Genomic DNA, 13,006 nt, shown 5'->3' on the forward strand with positions numbered 1-13,006 from the left:
TGTGCTTTTATATGTGTAATTTATGTTTTTTATATATGGCAGATAAACATGCCTGGACTCTCTGGTGGAAACTTCAAAAACAAAAACTGTTTGCTGTCAGGATCAAGTGACGTACGAGAACCGGCTTCTTTCAACAGCTCTGGAATGTGATCTGTGATGATTTTTATAGCTACTGTAAATATCTCAGATTAGAAATACGATGCAAAACTACTGTTTTTGGGCGTGGGCAGTTTGTTTTCCCTCTGATACTGAACTGAGGTTTACAGCCTTTATCTGTCCCTGTCAGTCTGCTTACCCTGATTTGACCTTTGATAGTTTCAATGTACTTATGCAACAATGAGGGGGAAAAGCCACTGTTTACACCTAAATCAAAAGACTCCAGTCATTTAAGGGCTGGTCAACCATAAACTTACATTTTCAGAACTATTTACAGTCACAAACTACACAAACTTACCACAAAGTCCTACTTTGGGAAGAAGGAAAAAGGCATTTGTTATATTGTAAATTAGGGGCAGTATGAAAAACCATGTCATTTAATTCCATGGTAATATTTAGCTGGAAATTCTATTGAAAATGTTTTGCATGTTAAACAGACATTAGGTAATTCCCATTTTTGACAAATTCAGGAATTAAATCAGGGATGCATGATATATTGGTACAATACTGATTTCAGGCCATTATTACACATTTTGTTTTTGGTAATTTATTGGTATTATTTTATATTTAATATTTAATTATACATGCTTATTTCTTATTTTAACATTTAGACTATATTTCCCATCCAATGCTAACCTAAAGTTAATAGCAAACACTTTTATAACACTGTTACTGTAAATATAACCTTTAGCAAACATCAATGAATATTCATTTTTCATACATTGTTTTGAATTTTTTAATCTTTTTTTGTTTTTTTTTTTCATTTTTATTTAGTTTAGATAGTATTTTATTTTGAAATGAATTATATTGTAATTTAATTTTGTTTTTTATTTTGCATAATATTTTATGAAAATTATAAAAAAAATGTAAGTTGACTTTTTAAGTTTGTTTTTTTTAGACAAAACAGTATTTTATATGAATTATTTTTTCATAATGTACAGTACATTATAATGCTATCCCTAAAAAGACTTAAAGTAAATGTATTTGTGTTTTAAAATTGAGACAAAATAGTATAGAAATTTAATATGAATTAATTCCAATATAAATACTAATTTTCATACCGTTTATAATACTGTTATATTCATACTGTTAATTATTATGTTATGCCTAAATTGATTTGTATTTATTTTATTTTATTTTATTGTTATTCTAAATTTAGATGAAATGGTATCAGAATTTTAATATCAGTCATGAAAACATTTTATCATATTAATATCCTTAAATTAAATAGTATTTGGTCACAATCTAAAAGACAGTATAACTACTTCCTAAAAAGCTTGAAAAACACCTCTCTTGCATTCTTACTCACTCTCACATGCAAATCATTCATGACTAAAAACAGAACAAATCTATCTACAGAAATACAAACATTTTAGTATAATCTTTACATAACCAGCTGACACCATTCACTCAGTATATAGTGTCATACCACCCAGCCTTACTGCACATTTACAGAACCAACTGTGTTTTGAAAAGACCACATGGCTCATACACCCCTGATAATGATGTAATTAAAGAAAGAATTTAATGAATCTGCTCATGTAAACACTGCAGATAGTTCAGCATCTGTGTCACGCTGTCCTGAATTTCATATCAACAGGAGAAAGTGTGTGAAAGCCTGAAATTGGCTCTATACACGGGACAAACATAAACCCGCATGCTCTCATGTCTCTCCTACCCAGCGTGACCCAGTGGAGGCTACGGATGTCGCTGCATTCTTGGAGAGTTTGGTCCGATGGAATGCATATCTATCCCACCATTAGCTCTCCAGGCAATTAGCAGCCTTAACGATGCCTCTGTTCAGGATCTCTCTTAATTACTGCGGCCTCTAGAGACTTTGGCTGCTCTGCGCTGTTGTTGAGTTTTTTATATAATCACAGAGGAGGCGGCAGCCACATTTCCCTCCCCTCAGAACCTCAATTAATCCAACATGTTAGCGAGGATCCCGGCTGCTCTCATTAGCATCAGCCGAACAGAAAAGAACTATGTTACTAGATTCACACAGAATCACTGCACTTCAATGTTTTTTGCTCTGAATGAAGGGGAGGAATTCTGCCGAATTTATTTGAATATGGTAATTAAGAAGTAAGAAATGTGAGTCGATGTCGTTAAGTGCCTTGTTCCATTTTGTTACTTGATAAAACCAATCCATAGTGAATCATCATAGCTGTATATTATGTGTTTTAGATCAGATTCCAGAACAGAAGCTTTTTCAGTTATATCTTAATTGCGCCACACTATTGGAATTTTAATAACTTGTCAATAAACAAACAAACAGAGGAAAAAAATATTTTCAGAAGAAATTAATACTTTTATTATGCAAGGGTGGATAAAATTGATTAAAAGTGACAATTAAGACATTTAAGGCAGCACAACCATTTTAACAAATAATAATAATAATGTAATTTAAACAAAAAAATAAAAAATTTAGCAGCAAATCAGCAGATTATAATGATTTCTGAAGGATCATGTGACACTGAAGACTGGAGTAATGATGCTGAAAATACTGATCTGCATCACAAGAATAAATTACATTTTGAAATATATTAAAAGAGAATACATTTGTTTTACAGTAATAATATTTAACAATATTATTGTTTTTACTGCATTTTTGGTTAAACTGTGTAATTTTTTTTTTTTTTTTTTAAATCTTACAGATTACAAATTTATGAACCATTGTGCACTTCTGAGCTGACCCAACAACATCAAAAATTATAGTATGTAAACAAAGAAATGCACAAAAGTTGGCCATCAACTTTTATATTTAAAAAGTAATGTTTACAATAGAGGATGTTGTTTTAAAGCAGATTTACAGTATTAAACAGGGAAATAATCTGCCAGCTTTTGCCAAAAGGCAGGAAAATCAACCTTCACTGGACAGGAAAGTAATTTTAATTCATTAACACGACAAGATTTAAGCACCTGACTAGTCCACAACAAACAATTAATAGTTTGGACCTGGTTCTGAACCTTTTCCAGTGAGTTTTTCTTTTTCATAAATCAAGGGAAGGAAAGGCAGGGAGGGTAGCTCTGCAAGATAAAAATAGACATTATTCGGCTGACTGGGAAAGTGAAAGTATTTGCATCAAAAATAAAAGGCAGGTTTAGGGGAGTCCATGTTTCCATGTTGACATTTGTTGGCATTTGCCAAAAGACCATTAAGCTTGAGTTCCTTTTGCTTCAGCGAGAGGAAACTTAAGGAGATGTGAGAACGGAAAACTGGCAAACCGGTCAACCGGTTTTACGCATTTAAATACATAGTAACGGCTATGCAATGCTAGCTGCACAGTAACACTGGATAAGCTGATCTTCTTGGTGTTCTTATGAACAAAGCAAAAGGAATCTGTGTCTGCTCGGCGTGATTGTTTCCTAACAACACACCTGACCTGCAGCTATTAGCTTTTGGTTTCTGTCAGCATCACTCCATGACACAGCTCACAGTTTAGGGTCATTAGGGACTGGTATTACTGGTTTAAACTGGAAAACTTTCCCCTCATATTGCAGGTTTTCACTGACCAGTCATACTGTTGATATAATACAAGAATAAACTGAAATACCTCAGAACTGTAAGAATGGCATGTAAACTATTACAGGAACTAGTTTCTGATGAAAAGCCAGTAATCCAGGATCTGAATGGAATGAGTGGTGTTGATGTGAATGAGTGTTGAATCAGTGAAGCACTGGAATAAATTCTACAATGAATATGGAAATTAAAATGAAAACCTAAACTAGAGATGCATGATTCTGCATTTTTTTTTTTTTTTTTTTTTTTGTGTAGTCAATGCAAAAAGTAAATGTAAACAAAGTTAACGTTTACATAAAATATTTAGCTTTCACCATTTTAAGGTAGTCAGACCTACTTAAAGAATAATAGTAACATAACAGACATTTGGTCTGGTAACCCATTTTTTTCTTTCATATTAAAGTTTAATGGCATTTTGACCTAAATTGCAATGGTTATAATTTTAGTGCAGCCCTATCTAATCAAATTTATTCTCAAGCCCCAACTATCAACCAATGTCTCTAGGTCTGTATTGCGAAAACGACCTTTTACACTCCACATACCCAAAATATTCTGAGCAGGAATTGGCCAGGGCTGAGAGACTGTCAAAAAACATTTGCATAGTTACAACCGTTTCACATCCAAGTGAAGGGGGTGTTGGTGTCTGTGAAAGAGAGAACGCATAAAGCTGCTTTTTTTGTACGGTACATTGGCACTCAGTTTAAATTTGAGAAGGTCAGAGGATTTCTGAGAAAAGGCTAAAGAGCCAGTGAAACCTGACATGCCAAACATAAGGTTTTAACACCTATCACTACAAAATAAGTTTGAGGATAGTGAAACAAGCTCACAAAACCTGTCAAGAAGTCATTTCACACTGAAAGCAAAAGAAAAAAGTGTGGTTTTTTTTATATATAAATGAAAGAATTTAATGTCTATTTTAATACTAATAATACATCTGGAATTCTCATTCTGAATTTCACATTCAGAGTAATTAAGGTTGCTGAAAACACACAGGATGGAAGAAACAATGTAATTGTATTAAAAACATACATAATTGAATCAGTTAACTGATTTGACTCAAACTGTGTACTGAAAACAATCATTCAAATTTTAATCAAATTGTGTACTTTGTGAATTTTTTTTTTTTTTTTTTTTTTTTTTTTTTTTGCATTTAGCAAATTACAGCTGGGCAATATAGTTTACATTTTGTAATAATATAATCAAGCAGTTGAGATTTTCTATATATCACTTTACATAATCTCAAAGATTTTCAGCCTACTTATGCATTTATGTATTTATTTAATTGTTTACACATGTACGCATGTATTTATTTTTGCATTGCATTAATGAGAACCGGATGCAAAATGTTGTTCATTTTGCATAACTGTCATGAAATTTACGCCACAAAGCATCTTTTTATGAAAAGTATTTCTCTTTTTTCCCTCTAAATTTTGTCATGAAATGTGACTCCAACAGGTTCTTGATAAATTCTGAGAGATTCATCAGTGGACAATATTTTATCTTAATTTACAGACCTACTCCCATTTGTAGTACAATATTGGCCTTAAATGTAAAGTAGCTCATCTTTTTAATTCTTTTCAACTCTGGCACCAGTCATTCTTTTCAGATGCTTCTCTGAAATGCTTACAGAAAGCCCATTCTGTTTCCTTCAGCGTAAAAAACTGGGTGACCAGACAGTAAGGTCAGCCAGGAAGCTCTCTGACTGAAATAGCATGCTAATGAGGATATTGAAACTGAAATGAACCCTAGATATTCACTGAAAGCAAGTGCTTTGAGAAATGTCAGAACGTCTGGTTGTGCAGTAATTACTGTTCCTGCAGCCACTCAAATATCTCCACAGCCTTTAGAAATCAGAAACCATTCCAGGTAGGCTGCACAATTAATCAAAATTAAATCGCAAAGGCAATAAATAGCGATTTGGCAGAAGCTGAGATTGTCATGCATGTGTTTCTTTCAGTGAAGCACGGTTCTGTGATCAGCAGTAAATCTCCATCCAAAGGCCAGAGGGCGCTCTCGCGCTGGAAATCCAAATATGCCCTGAAGAAGAAATCCAGGAAATGCCTATCGCTGCAGCTGAATAAACAAGATTTAACTGCTTTGATTCAACGTGACTAATAAACAGACGACTACCGCAATGTAAGGTTTATCTGTCTTCTTATTATAATTTTCATCATAATAAAGTATATCAATAATGAAATGCTAATCGACATAGCCTTTATCACTGCGTAAAATAAAATGAAATATTGTGTGCCTTAATTATTCGGTTTAAGAAGCCACATCATCTCACAGAAGGATTTATTTTAAACACTCGACTGACATTATGAAGTAAATTTGGAGTTAAAACATGTTATTAAATGCGGTATTTTCACCTGCTTTTAGATAGAGCAGCATTTACTACACAGAGCCGTAGTTCACTGAGAAGATACGCAAACAGCTGTCATAATCGAGAACGATTTCGTCAATTTGATAATCCTACAATTATATCGTCTGCGATTATGAACGCGATTTTGCATAGCTTGTTGGAGAACTATGGCTCTGCGTAGTAAATGCTGCTCCACCTGAAAGCAGGTGATGGAGATTTACTGCTAATCACAGAACCGGCTTTACTGACTAAATGCGCATGACAATCGCGATTAATCATGTGCGATTAGTCGTGCAGCCCTAATTCCAGGTGTCTCTCACCTCATGCTATTATCAAAAAGATTTCCCAAATCAAAACACATCCAGTTTAAACAAGCAGGTTTAGTTATATTAGTCTTGAGTTTAACCAAGGCAAATGCTGTGTATTGTGCACATACTTACCCTGAGGTAAAAATTGCGAAAGCTATAATAAAGTTTATTTTCACACAGCAAACACCTTGAGTGACTCATCATGGGCTAAAAACCTTGGAAATAATGCCAATTCCAGTATTCAGATCTGTGGGAAAGTTATTATATTGGAAGCAGTTACATAACAGGGAACGAAGCGATGGTCTTCAGTGGGTATTTGTGTGCTTGTGCGAGGCTATATTCCTGAACTTCGCTCTCATTTTGCTGGTGTTGTTTTGGTTAGATCTAAACAAATCTGGTGGAAGATGTGAATGAAGATTTCTGGTACAACAATACTACATGACATGATCAAAACCGCAGATTTTGCCTGGGATATTAGCATACACTCACACACACCTCAAAGTCATCCAACAGCTCCAAAATAGCCAGGATTTTTCCATTTCTCATTCTTCCTGAAGTACAGAGGAATCGAGTATCATGCACACACATTCATTTCACCCATGTGCATACTTGACTCTAACTTTTATACTAACTTGGTTTATGGGCTCTGAGAGCAGTTTGCATGAATTTTGGCCTTTAACAGAGAGAAAAAAAAAATCAGACCATCTCAGGAAGTGGACAGTTTCTTATTCTAGTAGGCTAATACTGGAAAATACTGACAATAATAATAATAAACTCACTGCTGTAACATGATAATATTTTAAGAAAAAAAATTACAATTTTTTTATATTTTTATATTTTATTATATTTTTTTTTTTTTAATTATTTTTTTTAATTTAAGGACTTGTTTTTAGTTCAAATTCAAAAGCATTAATTCAATATTTAACATAATAAGGGAGTCTTCAAGTAAGGCATAGCAATAAAACGATAATTATCACAATGTAATTTTCTTTGAAAATACGATAACAAGAGGTTGATAAATGTTCGATATAATGTTTTTGTGCCATTTTCATTCTATAAATCACCATCATTTACACCATAGTATTGTGGCAGAAATGTGGGATATTTATATAGAATTTTGTCATATTAATGTAGACGTATTAAATATATTAAAGGAGTAGTGGGATATAATTACAGTATTTTTGTGATTAAACTGTAGCATTTGTGCATTTATACTAAATGTATTAATATAGCGCACAAGTCGTTTCCATACAAACAACTGTAAATTTTTACCATTGTATTGAGGTGCTGTATGTGTGATTTTAACTGCGGTTATCAAGATCTAAATGTACGCAACTATGGTAGACCAATGGTTAATTTGAATAAAACTCAAACAGTCAGAATAAGTAAATTTCATCATATAAAAATTAGGTTGTTACAGTTTATACAGATGTTACTCTTGATAATGAACAGAAATATATATCTGCTTCCTAACTCAAGCTGCTACTACTATGGTCATACCCAAGCTATACGCTCAAATGTGTATTTGTAAGAGACAAGAAAATATATTATTAAAATTATTGCCTGCACTGCAAACTGTACTGAAGATACACATTACCAAAGTCAGGAAACACAAACCTGTTTCATGATTTGAAACGATATCACTTATAAAAACACTTTTAAACTAATTAATACATTAAGATATTAATTTTTTAAGGTACAAAATTTTAAAATGTTAAGTGTTTGTCATGTTCTGGCAATAAAGAGTAGTTTATACGGGAGTGACACTCTGCCAAGATGGTGACGGCCCGCTCCGGCCACTTTGAGCTTCAAAAACACTCTTCAGAAAACTACGGGTGACATCACAGACACTACATCCATGTTTTTATACAGTCTATGATATTATCGCAATATCTTTTTTTGGCAATATCATCACCCGGCACTAGTCTTTAGTAACGTCAGTCCTTGCTATGGAAGTGAATTCGCTATTAAGAACTATGAAATATTTTTGACAACTGAAACTACACATTCCCTTCCCTTCACCACAGACTCATATGTGACTTTAAAGTGAAAAAAAAAAAAAAGTGAAAGTCATGACATTTGCCAAGTATGGTAAGTTCAGTGCCTTGCTCAAGGGCTCTTCAGCCGTGGGTATTGAGGGTGGAAGAGAGCGCTGTTCATTAACTCCCTCCCACCTACAACTCCTGCCAGCACCGAGACTCGAACCTGTGACCTTATGGTTACAAGTCCAATTCTCTAACCATTAGGCCACAGCTGCCCCATCAAAGTCAAACTCAAGAAGACTATCAGATGCTTTTATCCAAATCTATCCGACTTAAGATAGACCACACTTCAGTTCATGACCTTGGCATTGCTAGTGTCTTAGCCACAAATAATGTGACCAGGGTGTGTTCTGAGTTTAAATCACGCAACAGACTTAGAAAAGTATCAAGTATGACAATTTCAAGGATTCAAAGTATGAGCCGTACAGTACTAAATCAATACACTGAGTCTATAGTGTAGCTGCACACCCCAAACCTACCGAACATACTGTGCTTTTTCTCCCATGATCCACTCCCATGAGTGAGCTTAACACTGTCACACCTGCCCAACACACACCCAGTCAGCACAGCACCACACTCACGCCAAAGCTACACAACACCTCCCCGTTCTGGTTAAAACACGCCAGAATAAAACATTCCCCACATTCTTATCACATTCAATGACACCGAGTCAACACTGATACCTTCCATCCCATTACTGACGAAGAAACATCAAACTATAGACGGTACAACGAAAAGAAAGTAACACAAAGAGGGCTGGGTGGAGATGAACAACAGAAGACATGAGCTCAGTCTGAATAATGGACGGTGTGTTGGTATTTGAAAATTTCACCGAATGATTCATTACAATTCTGCATTCCAGTGGCGACTATTTGCTGTTAGTTTTCGATATTTGGTATTTATATCTTTATGACGCGAGTTAGGTAAGGCGGTTCACTCCTCAGGTATTATGTTTGATATGTTTTGCTGTCATAGAAACAGATATTATGATCATGACTCAAGAGTGGGAGGTATTCACAAGCTCTACGTTCTGACAAGTATGATACATTCTTACCCACTTGCCAAAAAAAGCTTAGGAAAATGGAAAATTATTAGTTAGTTAATAGGCTCCTGTGGTGGTCCTTTGGTTTACAAGTCATAGCATAATGTGGAACTGTCACCACAGGAACATTTCAGTAAAATTTCTTGATTTTCAAATGGTACAGCAAAATATTCCTTGTATGCATACATTTTTTTATTTCAGTAGTATATTTTGTTATTGTATGTGAGTAAATTGTATTACGTTAAATGTAATTTGATTTACATATGTAACTTGGTTCAAGTTAAATTAAATGTTCAATATAAAGAGTAATTAAACAATTCAAAAATTAAAAGAAGTTAGTTTATTTATTTTAATTCAAATTAATTAATTATTTAATTTAATTGAAAGTTTAATTTTTTGTTTTGAAAAAAAAAAGATTAATGACAATTAAAGATTACATTTAAATCAAATTAAAGTATTAAATTAAATTAAGTTAAATTCAAAATTGCATTTAAAATCAACAAACTAAAATACATGAAAAAAATACTTTTAAATCAAGTTAAAATTTTTATCAAATTCAAATTTTAATTTAAAGTTTAATATGTAGGGTTATAAATTAAAACCTCTTAAAAAATGTTACATGAGCTCACCACAACAAAGATGAATTCTCAATCCAGACCCAGTGTGCTGGCTTCAATACTGAGCTTTCGAGACACTGTTATAGAAACAGGACTGCACTTTTCTATATTTGCAAACACAGCCATGAATTCAGAACTGACTCATCTGAACTGACTCAACAGCAATGATAAGCAGTGGTTAAACACTGTTGTGACTTTTTGCAAAGGAAGTGGTTAGTGAAGACCCAGTTTTTGGTAAAGTATGGCTGCAATCGAGCATAGGATTTAGGTCTCAATTACAGAAAACATGGAGTAGATTTTGCCCTGAACAGAAAAACTGTGGTGCAGACAGACATACGCCATCATTACGACTACCATATTATCCTGTTTACAGCCTTTAAATAAGAACACAGACAGCCTTCAACTGCTACAAAACAGAGAAACAGCACACAGGAAATGTGGTAAGAGAGACAGAAATCCAGCAACAAGATACCACATTGTGTGCACAAACAACTGAAAGCGAACACAACCACCCTCCATCCTCCTCAGTGAGAGAATGCATCTTTATGCAGAGAGTGACACGCTATATGTTGCCCTTATATGGAGACGGTTTAGGCGTGTAATATGCTAATAACCCATATTAAAGATGCAGTCACACTTAACTTCACAGTTAAGTAAAAGTGCAAGCTCTTGAAAAGAAGTGTCTCGCCTTCGAAAGTTCAAGTTTGATGCACTTGCAAATTCATACAGCAAGATGATGCTTAGTCAATGAGAACATTTACCTCTTTTGACCTGCTTGTTTAAAGGGAAAGTAGATGGTATATTTCCACATTTGGAATTTATTATTTGTGATTTATATAAAAGTTAAATCCTACAGCATGACACCACATCCTGTTGCCAAATTCTTTTTCAAGCTTCATGCGTATGTGTGAACACACTTTTGTATCATGCGGATTGGTCACCTTTAGAACAAAAACATATGCCTGCCTGTGCACTCCTGTGGATTCTTTCGCCTGAGAACCTTTTCTGCGGATAAAAAAAAAAAGATGTACACACAATTATGAATTGAAAGAGACACTCAGTCTCTTTCGTCATCAACAGCTGACAACAGATCATATCAGAGTAGGCAGTTTCCTGTGTATTTGAGCATGTGGTGCAAATTCTTGCTAAACCAAAGAGACTAGAAAATTTGCATATGCTGAAAGCATCCAAAAATGGTGGTTTTCGAAGCAAAAAAAGTCTAGTTTGGAGCCCACTATGAAATAACTGTCAGAATATGGAACGGTATGGAATTGTTGCTTTGTCTGGGATGTTATTTTGTGGTTCAGTTGACTATCAAAACCATACACAGTACTGCACTACTTGCCTTGGTGGTCTCTGTACGGGCAGATTTATTGTACCGCTGACATGGTTTTAGTGCAGAGACAATTATAAGACATGTCTGTGGATGTTATGTCTTTCACAGCCTATTAGCACTCTGGGCCTATCTGAATAGAGAGAGCAAGAATGCTTCATTCTCAGAAGAGGAGTCTCAGGGGATGTTTACGACACCGTTTTCAACTAAAAATGGAAAACTTTTTATGCGTTTTGGCCGTTTATTTACACAGCAACAGCTTTTGGGGGCCTGAAAATGCAACCTTTTGAAAATCGGTTTTGTGTTCAACCACTAAAGTGTAAACCACAAAAATTTGAATTTGCATAAATAGTGCAGGCATATGCATATTACGTGTTTGCACAGCATTTCTTTACAAAGTGACGATCGCCAACTACAGGCCTGGCATGGATAATACAGCGCTTTAAGCCATTTCCGTGGATCTGTGTGGACAGATTTTATTTTCAACATTGTCATCAGTACACAAAAACAAAAAAACTTTTCTGTTTTTAGCACATCAGTGACATGTAAACATACCATAAATGGATAGGAACCAAACCAAAATCACAGAGAGGTAAGTCTAGGACTGGCTCAACAAATCAAATGTATATAATTAAAATTATTTCTTATTATGTCTTTTTTTTTTTTTTTTTTTGTAAATAAGCTGTAAATAAAGCAAAGATTATTGAAGTACATTTTACAAGAAAATACTATTTTAGTTTTTCAGTTTTTGAAATTTTCTGGGTAAAAACATTGTCTACACCAGAGTTTTAGTGTATTTTAAGTTTACTCTATAGTGTTATTTTTATTTTGCACTGGCCAGTGTTATTTTAGTATTATTTATGTGCTCTTATGTTTTTTATTGATATTTTGAATTAGCTTGTTTTTATATTTTCAGTTTTCAATTTTACATTTTTTAAATATTACTATCAACGTTTTATTTTCAGATTAAGGTTTTATTTATTTCCAGTTAGTAATATAAGTGCTTTTTCAGTTAGTTGCCAAGTCAACATTTCTAACCATATTTTCATTTTTCTATCAAAACATCATCATCATTTACTTTTTTCCATTTCTATTTAATTATTTCAGCTTTATTTCAATAAAAAAAAAAAATAGTTTTAGTTCATGACAACCCCACTTTTGTTAATAATTTGTTAATATTTGCTTATTCACGCTATTATTTACAGTGCCAATAAATCTAACAAAAAAGCATAACAAAAACAAAACATGAATGAGAAGAATGTGTGTGTTTTGGAGTGATGGATGCTGGGTAGAGCAGAGTAACAGTGTGGGAAATCGAGACCTAAAATCGAGAGATGAGAAGAATTGCACAGATGGAGACAATAGAGAGGCACAAAAGCTCTCTCGATGGGTTTGGTCAATGCATAGACACGTGAGTACAGAAACACGTCTGGCTTTTTCCCATCAATTCAAAAGTACTGCTCAGTCATCATTCACATTCAGTGCCCAGCCTCAAAACTGCATTCTGCTCACTCTAAACCAACAGAGAGCTCTGCTACACCAACAATACAGGAGCAACTGGTAGAAAGAAACTGGTGGTTTTTAATGCAACATCTGTGAAGTCAGACATTTCTTCATTTCTGA

At 34.0% G+C, this 13,006-nt stretch overlaps 2 protein-coding genes across 5 annotated transcripts in view; both read right to left on the reverse strand.

The window, feature by feature from the left end:
• LOC109053914 (disintegrin and metalloproteinase domain-containing protein 9) overlaps positions 1–13,006 on the reverse strand; it is a 1,168,157-nt gene that overhangs the window by 901,978 nt on the left and 253,173 nt on the right. The window lies entirely within an intron of this gene.
• The window catches only part of LOC109046073 (PDZ and LIM domain protein 2-like), a 68,853-nt gene that overhangs the window by 54,680 nt on the left and 1,167 nt on the right, over positions 1–13,006 (reverse strand). The window contains exon 1 of one of the 3 annotated variants that reach the window (XM_042730112.1): positions 10,063–10,204. The exons of the other annotated variants lie outside the window; for them this stretch is intronic. The gene's annotated coding sequence lies outside the window, so the exon portion shown is untranslated. Of the gene's footprint in view, positions 1–10,062; positions 10,205–13,006 lie in introns of those variants that run through there. 3 annotated transcript variants of the gene reach the window in all.

Source organism: Cyprinus carpio, chromosome B8, assembly GCF_018340385.1.
Source record: "Cyprinus carpio isolate SPL01 chromosome B8, ASM1834038v1, whole genome shotgun sequence".
NCBI lineage: Eukaryota > Metazoa > Chordata > Actinopteri > Cypriniformes > Cyprinidae > Cyprinus > Cyprinus carpio.